This window comes from Saimiri boliviensis, chromosome 13 (assembly GCF_048565385.1).
Source record: "Saimiri boliviensis isolate mSaiBol1 chromosome 13, mSaiBol1.pri, whole genome shotgun sequence".
Taxonomy (NCBI): Eukaryota; Metazoa; Chordata; class Mammalia; order Primates; family Cebidae; genus Saimiri; species Saimiri boliviensis.
The window spans coordinates 95190961-95206023 of record NC_133461.1 but is presented as its reverse complement, the minus strand read 5'-3'; positions in this window follow the sequence as shown (position 1 = coordinate 95206023).

Genomic DNA, 15063 nt, shown 5'->3' with positions numbered 1-15063 from the left:
TTGTGCTTGTACAATCTGGTATTTTAACATTGGCAAGATGGATCAGCTTATGTGATGGAGAAAAGCCCACTTGCTCTAACTAGCTTCTAATTTTTCCTCATGCAAATTATTCTCGATCCTCAAACTCATCAAGGAATGCAAGGATAATATTTTATGTTCAGAGGCAGTACATTGAGGTGAAAAAATCTAAAGCCATCCTGAGTTATGATAAGTAAGATCATCACAAAAGACACACATTGTATGATTCTATTTCAAGTGTCCACAAATAGACAAATCTATGGAGACCGAAAGTAGATCAGTGGTTGCCTGGGGCTGGGTAGTTAATAGGGGAGGGGAAGAATAGACAGATTTAGGGGGAGTTGATGACAACGCCCTAGATTACATGATTGTGATGCTGCACAACTCTGTAAATATACTAAAAACAATAGAATTGTGCATTTTAACTGGGGGAATTATATAGTATTTAAATTATAGGTCAAAAAAGCTATTTTTAAATGGGTGAGAGGCATGCACATAAAATAAGAAAAAAAATCACATTGGATACTGTGCTTTTCTGCCAAAAATGCTTGGAATAATTTTAAATATCTTCTTAACTATAAGAGACTTATAATAGCCATAAAGGACAATGAACTCTATCCCCCACCCCCTCCCAGTCTATGGCTGAGAAACTGGCTCATCAAATCAGAGCCTCTAATCCACTGTATTCATGGTCTGAATATTTTTAATGTCTTCTACTCATCCCGCCCTCCATCACTACACAAACGAACACACAATGAAAGGCTTTTTAAGTTTTTCTCGAAAAATGAAAAAAAAATTGATAACACCCAGATAATTCAAAGGTTGCTATTCTGCACAACAAAGTTCTTTCATTAAGTTGCATGCCATGCCACAACAGAGCACACTGTCTTGTATTGCGATTATTACACAATATGTTGTGCACGCTCACTCTGTCCTACAAAATATGTAGAGAATCTTCAAACCTGCCAAAAATTAAACTCCGCAGAACTTTAGAAGTGGCAGAAGAAACCATGCAAGGGATGAATAACTATGATGTGGCCGTCCTCCAAAAATCTTGTATAAACTCTAATTTTAAAAAATGACAGAAGATGAGTACGATTGCATTGGATGTGTTCATGGTGTAAATGGCATATAAACAGACGTGCAAAAATGCCTGCTGTCTTACATAGAATACTCCTGCAGCCTATTTTCACGTGTAAATGTCCTTTGATAAGACAACCAAACCAAACTGCACTTCTGTGCCTTTCAGGGAACTGCAAGGAGATTTTATGAAATTGCTAAGGGAAAGTCTGATACTTGTAAAGTATTTTTTAAAATGGTTTCCCAGGCTAACCAGATAAAAAAATCAAAGCACTCAAGAGTTTGAGGATATGTAATATTTAAATATGAATCCAGTTTGGAGTGAACTGTGCCATTAGCACATCCATTAGAGTTGCAGAGATTTCCAGGAAGACTTAATTCGTAGCAGCTTAGCCTGGTTAAAAAAAAAAAAAAAAAAAAAAAAAGGCAGGCTGGCTCCTCTCCCGGGGAAAGCCGGAGCAGGTGGGTGTGGTGGCAACACACTCTCCTGATTGGCTGCGCTGGGAGCGATCAGGTGGTTGCCTTCTAACGCAGAAACTCACATGATCTCCAGGTCAGGATTGCATGTGCACTAGTGAAGCGACTCATCCAAACTTCAGCGAGGTGACTCGGCCTTCAGTAGCTCAAGGCTTCACTTTTTCTATAATTGACATTTAATTTGCAACAGACTAAGAGTGTTAGGTGAGAAGCAGCTAAGCATTTTATAAACGTTCAGCAAAACAGCATCTTTATAGCAGGACAGTTGCCCCTGGGACACATTTTAAATGACCTAAGTAAAAAGTTGAATGTGCATACCTAATGAACAACTGGAAATTCTGGATGGAGGGAAGCATTATTTAGACATCTAGCTAGCTAGCTAGCTTATTTTGATTGAAGGATTGCTAATTGCACTGGGCACTTTTCATCTTCTGCTGCGTTTAATCATTACAAAAGTGCTCCAAATTGAATAATATTTCCCTTCTACAGATGAAGGAAGATGAAACTCAGGGAAGATTAAGTAGCAGCAGCCACAAATCATAAGATGCTTTTTTTTTTCTTTGGCGATTGCAGGTGAGAAGAAAAAAATGTATTTGATGTGTTACATTTTAATGTTGCTGCAATTGCAAACAGGAATAGGCTGGGAATATAATTTTTGTTTTGTACACACATATTTTAATGTAGATTTTTGTTTTGTGGCTTTCTTGCTAAACTAAAATAAAATGAAATGTGTAATTGGGCTCTAAAGAATATCAGTACTGAGTCAGATCTTGTCCTTATAATAAAAATTATAATTAATGTAAAAACACCTAATACAAACAAAACGTATAAATATGGTCATAAATATTTAAAAAAATTAAAATCCATTGACTTTTTAAATAAGAAAAACAAAGATGTTCACTAAAAATTTTCATAAAAGGCTTTCCCACCACCACCCACTCACATCTGTTCGCTAAATTGTAGCACAAACTGGCTCTGAACAGAGATGAAGATGTGTTGCTGAAGGTGAGGATGAAGTTGAGGTTCGCAGCTCTGGGATCTGGGAATGTGGCGGGATGTGGGGAGAGCTGCTTCAGGCCGTAAAGTTACAGTGTAAGATAACCTGGAGACATTTTAAGATTTCAGTTTTCCTGAGTTGAGAAAATCCATGCCCTTCCCCTTTCCAAAAACAATAGAAAAAAACTAAAGAGACAGGAAGAAATAATATTTTATAATCAGCATTAAAAGTTTTGTCTGAATAAAATTAAGATAAATTTCAAAATAATTTTTTAAAAGAGAGAAGTTTTTAAAACGCCAGTGCATTGCAATGATGCATCCAGGAAGAGACTTCATGGTAAGGGGAAAAGAAAAGGGCATGGTCAGGTGCAGTGGCTCCCGCCTGTAATCCCAGCACTTTAGGAGGCCGCGGCAGATGGATCACCTGAGGTCAGGAGGTGAGACAAGCCTGGCCAACATGATGAAACCCCATCTCTACTAAAAATATAAGAATTAGCTGGGCGTGGTGGCAGGTGCCTGTAATCTCAGCTACTCGGGAGGCTGAGGCCCCAGCATTGCTTGAACCCAGGAGGTGGAGGTCTCAGTGAGCTGAGATCACACCACTGCACTCCGGCCTGGACGACAGAGTGAGACCCTGTCTCAAACAAACAAACAAACAAACAAAAAACAAAAAAAAAAAAAAAAAGAAAGAAAGAAAGGAAAGAAAGAAAGAAAAGAAAATAACAAAGACAGAAAAAAGAAGAAGAACAGAGGACGCTATCCAGATGGTGTCCCAGAGGAACTGAGGAACCGAGGGGGAGCAGGATACAGGCCTTCGCGAGAAGACAGCTCACAAAAACGTAAAAGAATGTCCCACAAACAACCCACTGGATTTCTAACTCATGAATTTTTATAAGTGGTTTCCCCGTTTTTTCAAAACAAAACAAAAAATTAAAAATTTAAATCTGTGTAGAAGAAGAAAGAAAACTTTGAGGCTCAGTTAATAATTGGAATATGCAACGTCATTGATGTTTTTGCTGATGGTGTCACATTCAGGGATAACTCCAGACCCATGTCAAAGGCCTGCTCTGAAAATGAGCTTAGCCCCATTTAGCAGAAGATGAGTTTGAGGTGCCCCCTGCTGACTTCCTGGTGATACTGTAATATCCCAAACAAGCCCTTGTAAGAGGCTTGAAAGAGAATCGACCTGATGAATGAATAAATTCTAACCTCTTATATTGTTATTAGAGCTTTCTTTTTTTCTTTTTCTTTTTTTGAGACGGAGTCTCACTCTGTTGCCTAGGCTGCAGTACTGCCTCCAACTCCCAGGTTCAAGCAATTCTCCCACCTCAGCCTCCCCGGTAGCTGGGACCACAGGTGTGCACCACCACACCTGGCTAATTTTTGTATTTTTAATAGAGACGGGGATCTTGCTGTGCCCAGGTTGGTTTCGAACTCATGGACTCAAGTGATCCTATTGCCTCAGCCTCCCAAAGTGCTGGTATTACTCGTGTGAGGCACTGGGCCAGATCGGAGCTTTCTTGTTTCTTCTGTTCAGTCATAAGTAACCTGAAGGAAGTATTGCTCTTCTGTGCCTGAGGTATTTCCCACAGCATCTGTTGGTGCTGGGAAGTTAGGAGGTTGTTAGCCAGTAGTTGTCAGGTGAATTAACAACACTGAGTAAAAGATGATCCAGTGGCAAACGGGGTAGAAAGCAGGGTTCCATTTATTTTAAACTTTCACTAGATTTATTAATTATGAAGCTACAACCACAAACACACACACACACATACACAGACACACATATGCACACAAACACACTCTGCCATAGTTAAGTTCACGTAGCCCAAATCTGGGTTAGAAAAATGGAGGACAACTTCCAATTTCCTTTGATTGGAACTTTGTGCTGGCATCATATCTTTGATTTCTTTCTTTCTTTTCTTTTCTTTTTCTTTCTTTTTTTTAGACAGAAGTCTTGTTCTGTCACCCGGGCTGGAGTGCAGTGATATAGTCATGGCTCACTGCAGCCTTTACCTCCTGAGCTCAGGCAATCCTCCCAGGCTCAGGCAATCCTCCCACACCAGTCTCCTGAGTAGCTGGGACCACTAGTGTCTGCCACAACACCCAGCTAATTAAAAATTTATTTTTTTCTTTTTGCAGTGATAGAGCTCTCCCTGTGTTGTCCAGGCTAATCTTCAAATCCTAGGTTCAAGTGATTCCACTGCCTCATTTTCCCAAAGTGCTGGAATTACAGGTGTGAGCCACCTTGTTCAGCCTCTTGTTCAAATTAACTCTTTATTTGAAAAAGTAATCTGTTGTTAACCAAAAACAAAAACACTAAAATTGAAATTTCAAATAGTACAAAATTATGCACAGCCAAACAAAAGCTTTCTCTGACCCAAGACTTCCAATCCCCTATTCATTCTCCACATGCTGTTAGTTTCCTTTCTGATAAAGTTTATCCTTCCAGAAAAGTCTATAAACACACAAGCGTTAATGTGTTTGTAAATGTGTGCATGTGTATGTATTTATCCACATACATACAACTTCTTTTTTACAGTAATGTCAGCATGCCACTAGGAGTCTTCTGCAATTTATATTTTTTACGTAACAATATATCTTAGAGATTAGCTAATTGAGAAAGAGTTTTTCTTTTTTTTTTTTTTCTTTCTTCTTAGGACCACATAAGATTTTCTTATTTGATTTTATTTTATTTATTTAATCAGACACCTATTAATAGTTATTTAGATCTTTTTGCAATATAAACCATGCTATAGTAAATACAATTTTTTATAATTATTGAGTCAAAAAGCATAAGTATTTATTATTCTAATAAGTCACCTGTCTGCCCATGAAACTGCACAAATTTACATTCTATCTACAGTGTAGAATGAGTGATTGTAGAGTTTCTGGCTGTTACTGTGTAGTGCTGAACTATTTCACAATCTCACAAGTGTAACATATTCTCTTCTTAAGTTTATATTTTATATTATCATCATGATAATAATAACTAACCTTCATATAGCACTTACTATGTGCCAGGCATTGTTCTAAAAGCTTCACATATATGAACTACTTTAATATAAAACAGATTTGTTGAGATATAGTTTAAATATACAATTCATCTACTTATATAATTAAATGGTTTTTAGTTTATTTGCAGTAATATGCAACCATCACCAATTTTAGGCCATTTTAATCGCCTCTCCAAAGAAGCTCTGCACCCATTAGTGGTTAATCCCCACTCCTCCCTGCCTTCAACTGTAGACTAGTTTCTGTCTTTATAGATCTACCTATTCTAGGCATTTTATATACACAGAATCATATAATATGTGGTTCTTCTAACTGGCTTTCAGTTAGCATAGTGTTTTTAAGGTTCATCCGTGTTGAAGTGTTTATCAGTCCTTCATTCCTTTTTATTGCCAAATAATATTCCACTGTATATGCCACATTTTATTTACCCATTTATCAGTTGACAGATGTTTGGGTTGTTTCTGCTTTGGGATTATTTGATTAATGCTGCTATGAGCATTTGTGTACAAGTTTTTATATGGACAGTATGTTTTCAGTTCTCTTGAGGATACAGAGTAGATTTGCTAAGTCACATGGTAATTCTGTGTTTAAGCCTTTGAGGAACTGCTAGACTTCTAAACATCTCTTTCTCCATAGAATTTTCCAGGGTTCCCTCTGAGAGTTTGTCACAATTTCCTTGTGTTACAAAGTGATTTTCATATCTTGATTGTTGTACTTATAGTATCATATTATTCACTATCTGTGTATTACATGAAACTAACCTCCCCCAGGTTGCGGATGAAATCTCATTTATAGTCCTGGTATCCTTACCAACGAGAATAGAGCTGGGTAGCAGAGTTTGTACTCAAATATTTACATGACAAGTGATTGATTAAAAGAAGCAGCAAAATTTTGAAAGGTAAAAATTAATATATACTTCTAGCTATTTATCTTAAAACTCATTTTTAAATTTTCTTCACAAAATAATTAAATAAAATAGCCAGAATTAAAAATCTGCAACCATCTGATCTTTGACAAATCTGACAAAAACAAGCAATGGGGAAAGGATTCTCTGTTTAATAAATAGTGTTGGGAAAACTGGCTAACCATGTGCAGAAAGCAGAAACTGGACCCCTTCCTTACACCGTACGCTAAAATTAACTCCAGATGGATTAAAGATTTAAACATATGACCTAACACCATAAAAACCCTAGGAGAAAACCTAGGCAAAACCATTCAGGACATAGGCATAGGCAAGGACTTCATGACTAAAACACCAAAAGCATAGGCAACAAAAGCCAAAACAGACAAATAGAATCTAACTAAACTTAAGAGTTTCTGCACAGCAAAATAAATAATCATTAGAGTGAACCGGCAACCAACAGAATGGGATAAAATTTTTGCAATCTACCCATCTGACAAAAGGCTAATATCCAGAATCTACAAAGAACTAAAGCAGATTTACAAGAAAAAAAAACAAACCTATTCAAAAGTGGGCAAAAGATAGGAACAGACACTTTTCAAAAGAAGACAGTTATGAGGCCAAGAAACATATGAAAAAGTGCTCATCATCACTGGTCATTAGAGAAATGCAAATCAAAACCACATTGAGATACCATCTCACACCAGTTAGGACGGAGATCATTAAAAAATCTGGAGACAACAGATGCTGGAGAGGATGTGGAGAAATAGGAACACATTTACACTGTTGGTGGAAGTGTAAATTAGTTCAACCATTGTGGAACACAGTGTGGTGATTCCTTAAGGACCTAGAAATAGAAATTCCATTTGACCCAGCAATCCCATTACTGGGTATATACCCAAAGGTTTATAAATTGTTCTATTATAAAGACACATGCACATGTATGTTTATTGTGGCACTGTTTACAATAGCAAAGGCCTGGAACTAACCCAAATGCCCATTAATGATAGACTGAACAAAGAAAATGTGGCACATATACACCATGGAATACTATGCAGCCATAAAAAAGGATGAGTTCATGTCCTTTGTAGGGACATGGATGAATCTGGAAACCATCATTCTCAGAAAACTGACACAAGAACAAAAACCAAGCACTGCATGCTCTCGCTCATAAGTGGATGTTGAACAATGAGAATACATGGACACAGGGAGGGAAGCGTCACACACTAGGGTCCGTTGGTGGGGCTAGGGGAGGGACAGTGGATAGTGGGGAGGTTAGCAAGGGATAACATGGAAAGAAATGCCAGATAGGGGTGATGGGGGGATGCAAGCAGCAAACCACCTTGCTATGTATGTACCTATGCAGCAATCCTGCATGATCTGCACATGTACCCCAGAAACTAAAGTACAATTTTAAAAAATCATAAATTTAAGTCTTTGAGTCTTAAAGGAGTATACGTATACATGAACAAGGCAGTCTGTCATTGATGGGCATTTGGGTTGGTTCCAGGTCTTTGCTATTGTAAACAGTACCACAATGAACATACATGTTCATGTGTCTGCATAATAGCATGATTTATAATCCTTTGGGTATATACCCAGTAATGCGATTGCTGGGTCAAATGGAATTTCTATTTCTAGGTCCTTGAGGAATCTCCACACTGTGTTCCCTAATGGTTGAACTAATTTACACTCCCACCAACAGTGTAAATGTGTTCCTATTTCTCCACATCCTCTCCAGCATCTGTTGTCTCCAGATTTTTTAATGATCTCCGTCCTAACTGGTGTGAGATGGTATCTCAATGTGGTTTTGATTTGCATTTCTCTAATGACCAGTGATGATGAGCACTTTTTCATATGTTTCTTGGCCTCATAAATGTCTTCTTTTGAAAAGTGTCTGTTCCTATCTTTTGCCCACTTTTGAATAGGTTTGTTTATTTTTTTCTTTTAAATCTGTTTTAGTTCTTTGTAGATGCTCGATATTAGCCTTTGTCAGATGAGTAGCTTGCAAAAATTTTGTTGGTTACTAGTTCACTCTAATGAGCATTTCTTTTGCCGTACAGAGCTCTGGAGTTTAATTAGATCCCATTTGTCTATTTTGGCTTTTGTTGCCTATGCTTTTGGTGTTTTAGTCATGAAGTCCTTGCCTATGCCTATGTCCTGAATGGTTTTGCCTAGGTTTTCTTCTAAGGTTTTTATGGTGTTAGGTCTTATGTTTAAGTCTTTAATCCATCTGGAGTTAATTTTAGTGTAAGATGTAAGGAAGAGGTCCAGTTTCTGCTTTCTGCACATGGTTAGCCAGTTTTCTCAACACAAGAAAAATGTGGCACATATACACCATGGAATACTATGCCACCATAAAAAACAATGAGTTTGTGTCCTTTGTAGGACACAAACCACATTGCCATGCATGTACCTATGCAACAATCCTCCATGATCTGCACATGTACCCCAGAAGCTAAAGTACAATAAAAAAATAAATTAAAAAAAGAATTACCTGTGTGATCTGCATCACAATTCAAAAAGAAAAAATGAACATGGCAGTGTGATCCTATTTATAATTGAAATAAATACGAGAAGTCAAAACAAAAAAATGCTATTCAGATCGGAGCTTACATTGTCATAAACATTGGCAATTATATGATACCATATTTACTCTTATTATGTGACTAAAATGTGTTATAGCAATGAATATAATTTCATAGGTGACTCTTTACTCTTACTTTTTAATGTAAAGCTAATTGCCATTTTAATGAAATTTTTAAGAATTTATTTTGTCATCACTGTCAAAGTTAGTGTACCGTTTTATCCAAAAATTATTTCACATTGTCCAGTACCAATTCCAATGTCTTTGGCTTGAGATATTTAAATAGCTAATAATAACACAATGTGTTACATACTAACAGGCTTCACAGTTGTGAAAACAAAAGCATCACACTCAGAATTGAACATTTGCCTGGGCATGGTCTTGACTCTCAAACAACTGCCCAGGAAAATTAGCACACAAATTGATCATCAGAATTGTGTCTAAATACTCTACTCTCTGGCTTCACATATCAATCACCTCTCAGTATGCAGGACATGTTGACTCATGTCCAACCTTCTACACAGCCATCCCTAGCCTACTGCACACACTCTACCCTAGACATACTCATGGGACCATTTCATGCCTCAGAAGGTGAACCCAGTTGACTTATTACTTAATAGCAATGTAAGAGGGGCAGGAATCTGCCAGGACCTAGAGCCTATATTACAAAGGCCTTCTCTTGAGGCCTTGAACCCAGTTTGTCTGCTTGACTGGCCAGGAGACAACAGGTAGTCCCATTGGCTCAGTCTTACGTGAATGAGGGGTTTGTTTTTTTTTTTAATCTCAGACTTCAACTCCAGTAGTTTCAGTGAAAGAAAGTGCCAAGGAAAACAGATCTCATTAGGAACTGATAAAGAAGACTGAGAATAGGTGGCAATGTCTACAGTGAAAGGGCAGGAGACCATAGGAGTTGGAGCTCTGGGCCAATTCCTGGGCCAAGTTGGAATGGGCCCCAGGGTCCCTTGGATATCAACAATCTCAGGTATTTAACATGGAAATGTCCTGTTCACTCAAGCACTGTAAATCTTCACATGTAATGTGCTGAAGCTGGTGGCATTGGCTTGATAAAACTGATTGTTAAATCTTTGGGAATTGTGCAAGCATGTTGACACCATTTGTATAACAGCATGAAATAAGCCACTGAGGAAATATTTACTCCATGGAAATCAGCAAACAGAATAGACAAAAGCTTTCCCCACTGAGGGGAACTGTCTATTAAATGTTTATCAGTACACCACTGATTCCCACCCTACAAAAACCTAGATATAATTCACTGGTTCTCAACCAGAAGTTATTTTGTCATCTAGATGACATATGGCAATATCTGGAGACATATTTGGTTGTCAGACTTGGGAGTTGGGGGAGTTACTTCTGGTGTCTAGTGGGTAGAAGGCAGAGGTGCTGCTAAACATCACTACAACCCAACACAAGAAAGAATATGAATTATCCAGCCCCAGGTGTCAATGGAGCTGAGGTTGCAAAATCTTGGTGTAGACCTTGAGAAAGTAGAGCCTCCCGATCAGGCTTACTTATTAAGACTAAAATAGATTCCCAGTGGTGGAACTGACTAGAATATCCCTATAAGTATTCTCTCTTTCCCCCATCAAAATGCTCATATCACTACTTTACAGCCAGTGCTAAAGCTCACATCCTGAAAGATTAAGCTTGCAGGTGCTTCATATTTGAAATGCACATTCTACCTCATTCATATCTACTCAGATGTTCAGTCCTGCCCATTTCCCAGTGCATTGTGACTCACTGCCTCTTTCTACCTGCTCCAGTGACCCTCTGCTACCTGAAACCACATCCTCCCCACCCATCTTTTCTTCTAAACAGCCTTATTGTGTTATAATTTGTATACTATAAAATTCACATTCACATACCATAACACTCATAAAGTGTACACTCCTAAGTATGCTCCTAAAATGTACACTTAGGAGTATACACTTTAAATGGCTTAATTTTACTGTATGTAAAATGTGTGTGTATAATATACTAAAAGTGTATACTTTTAGTATATTCACAGTATTGTGCTACCCTTAACATAATTTGAGAACATTTTCATCACCTCAAAACCAAACCCCAAACCCACCAACAGTCAATCCCCATTATTCCCCAAGATCCCCAGCCCTAGACAACCCAGATCTACTTCCTGTCTCTATAGAGTTGCCTACTATGAACATTTCATTCGAACGGAATCATACAATATGTGGTCTTTTGTGAATATCTTTTTTCACTTAGCATAATGTTTTCAAGGTCCATTCTGTGAAACCATGTGTCAGTATTTCATTCCTTTTTGTTGACAAATAATATTCCATTATATGTATATACCACATTTTATCCATTTATCTTTGATGGAGATGTGAGTTGTTTCCATTTTTTGCTGGAAAAAGTAAAATGGTGCTATGCAAGTTTATATATACAAGCCTTTGTGTGGACATATATTTTCACCTGGGAGTAGAATTATGAAGTCATATGGTAACCCTATGTTTAGAAATTTGAAGAGTTGACAGACTGATTTCCAAAGTGACTGCACAGCAGTGTGTAAGAGTTCTGATTTTTCTACATCCTTTCCAGGGCGTGTTTTTATCTTTTCGATTATAGACATCCTAGCCAATGAGAAGTGGTATCTAGTGATTTTGATTTACATTTTCTTCATAGCTAATAATATTAAGCATATTTTCATGTGGTTATTGGTCATTTTTATATATTCTTTGAATAAATGTGTTTTCTGATCCATTACTCATTTCTAGTTGGGTTATTTTTCTTTTAGTATTGAATGGTAAGAATGTTACTTATATATAATAGATACAAATCCCATATAGATATATGATTTACAAGTATTTTCTCTAATCTGCAGATTTATTTTCACTTTCTCGATGGTGTGCTTTGAAACATAAATGATTTTAATTTGCTTTCCCGGGAAAGATGGCCAAACAGGGACAGCTCTGGTCTGCAGCTCCCAGTGAGATCAATGCAGGACGTGGGTGATTTCTGCATTTCCAACTGAGGTACCTGGTTCATCTCAATGGGACTGGTTAGATAGTGGGTGCAGCCCATGGAGGAGGGATAGAAGAAGGCAGGGACATCACGTCACCCAGGAGGCACAAGGGGTCAGGGAACTCCCTCCCCTAGCCAAGGGAAGCCTTGAGGGATCATGCTGTGAGGGACGGAGCTATCTGGCCTAGATACTACACTTTTCCCACAGTCTTTGCAACCCACAGACCAGGAGATTCCCTCGGATGCCTATACCACCAGGGCCCTGGGTTTCAAGCACAAAACTTGGGGCCTGTTTGAGCAGACACCGAGCTAGCTGCAAGAGTTTTTTTTTTTTTTTTTTTTCATACCCCAGTGGCTGCCTGAAACACCAGTGAGACAACCATTCACTCCCCTGGAAAGGGGGCTGAAACCAGGGAACCAAGGTCTTGCTCAGCGGTTCCCACCCCCACGGAACCCAGCAAGCTAAGATGCACTGGCTTGAAATCCTCACTGCCAGCAGAGCAGTCTGAAGTCAACCTGGGATGCTCAAACTTGGTGTGGGGAGGGGCGCTCACCATTACTGAGGCTTCAGTAGGCGGTTTTCCCCTCACAGTGTAAACAAAGCCACCAGGAAGTTTCCACTGGGCAGAGCCCACTGCAACTCAGCAGAGCTGCTGTAGCCAGACTGCCTCTCTAGATTCCTCCTCTCTGGGCAGGGCATCTCTGAAAGAAAGGCAGCAGCCCTAATCAGGGGCTTATACATAAAACTAATTTCTCCCTGGGACAGAGTACCTGTGGAAAGGGGTGCCTGTGGATGCAGCTTCAGCAGACTTAAACATTCCTGCTTGCTGGTTCTGAAGAAAGCACTGGATCTCCTGGCATAGCACTCGAATTCTGCTAAGGGACAGACTGCCTCCTCAAGTGGGTCCCTGATTTCCATGCCTCCTGACAGGGAGACACCTCCCAGCAGGGGTCGACAGACATCTCATACAGGAGAGCTCCTGCTGGCATCTGGTGGGTGCCCCTCTGGGACAAAGCTTCCAGAGGATGGAACAGGCAGCAGTCTTTGCTGTTCTGCAGCCTCCTCTGGTGATACCCAGACAAACAGGGTCTGGAGTGGACCCCCAGCAAACTCCAGCAGACCTGCAGCAGAGGGACTGTTAGAAGAAAATGAAGAAAGCAATAACCTCAACATCAACAAAATGGATGGCCATGCAAAAACTTCATCCAGAGGTCACCAACAGCAAAGACCAGAGGTAGATAAATCCACGAAGATGTGGAAAAACCAGTGCAAAAAGTCTGAATATTTCAAAAACCAGAATGCCTCTTCTCCTCCAAAGGATCACAACTCCTCACCAGCAAAAGAATAAAACTGGATGAAGAATGAGTTTGTCAAATTGACAGAAGTAGGCTTCAGAAGGTGGTTAATAACAGACTTCTCCAAGCTAAAGAAACATGTTCTATCCCAATGCAAGGAAGCTAAGAACCTTGATAAAAGGTTAGAGGAGCTGCTAACTACAATAACCAGTTTAGAGAAGAACATAAATGACCTGATGGAGCTATAAAACACATCACTTTTTCATGCTGAGAACTTTGTGAAGATTACACAAGTATCAGTAGTTGAACTGATCAAGCAGGAGAAAGGATATCAGAGATTGAAGGTCAACTTAATGAAACGAAGTGTGAAGACAAGGTTAGAGAAAAATAAAAAGAATGAAAAGTAATGAACAAAGCCTCCAAGAAATATGGGACTATGTGAAAATACCAAACCTATGTTTGATTGATGTACCTTAAAGTGATGGGGAGAATGGAACCAAGTTGGAAAACACACCTCAGGATATTATTCAGGAGAACTTCCCCAACCTAGCAAGACAGGCCAACATTCAAATTCAGGTAATACAGAGAGCACCACAAAGATACTGCTTGAGAAGAGCAACCCCAAGACACACAATCATCAAATTCACCAGGGTTGAAATGAAGGGAGATATGTTAAGGGCAGCCAGAGAGAACCCACAAAGCAAAGCCCATCAGACTAACAGCAGATCTCTCTGCAAACCCTACAAGCCGGCAGAGTGGGAGCCAATATTAAACATTCTTAAAGGAAAGAATTTTCAACCCAGAATTTCATATCCAGCCAAACTAAGCTTCATAAGTGAAGGAGAAACAAAATCCTTTGCAGACAAGCAAATGCTGAGGGATTTTGCCACCACCAGGCCTGGCTTACAAGAGGTCCTGAAGGAAACACTAAATCTGGAAAGAAAGATCGACACTGCAAAGAAACTGCATCAACTAATGGGCAAAATAATAATAACATAATGACAGGGTCAAATTTACACATAACGATGTTAACTATAAATGTAAACAGGCTAAATGCCCCAGTTACAAGGCACAGACTGGTAAATTGGATAAAGAATCAAGACCCATCAGTGTGCTATATTCAGGAGTCCCATCTCATGCACTAAGACACACATAATCTCAAAATAAAGGGATGGGAGAATATTTACTAAGCAAATGGAAAGCAAAGAAACCAGGGGTTGCAATCCTGGTCTCTGATGAAACAGACTTCAAACCAACAAAGATCAAAAAAGACAAAGAAGGTCATTACACAATGGTAAAGGGATCAGTGCAACACGAAGAGCTAACTATCCTAAATATACATGCACCCAATACAGGAGCACTCAAATTTATAAAGCAAGTTCTTAGAGACCTATAAAGAGACTTAGACTACCACACAATAGTATTGGGAGACTTTAACACACACCACTGTCAATATTAGATCAACGAGACAGAAAATTAACAAGGATATTCAGAATGTGAACTCAACTCTGGACCAAACAGACCTAATAGGAGTCTACAGAACTCTCCACCCCAAATCAACAGACTTTACATTCTTCGCAATACCACATGGTACTTATTCTAAAATCAACCACATAATTGGAAGTAAAACACTCCTCAGCAAATGCAAAAGGATGGAAATCATAACAGTCTCTCAGACCACAGTGCAATCAAACTA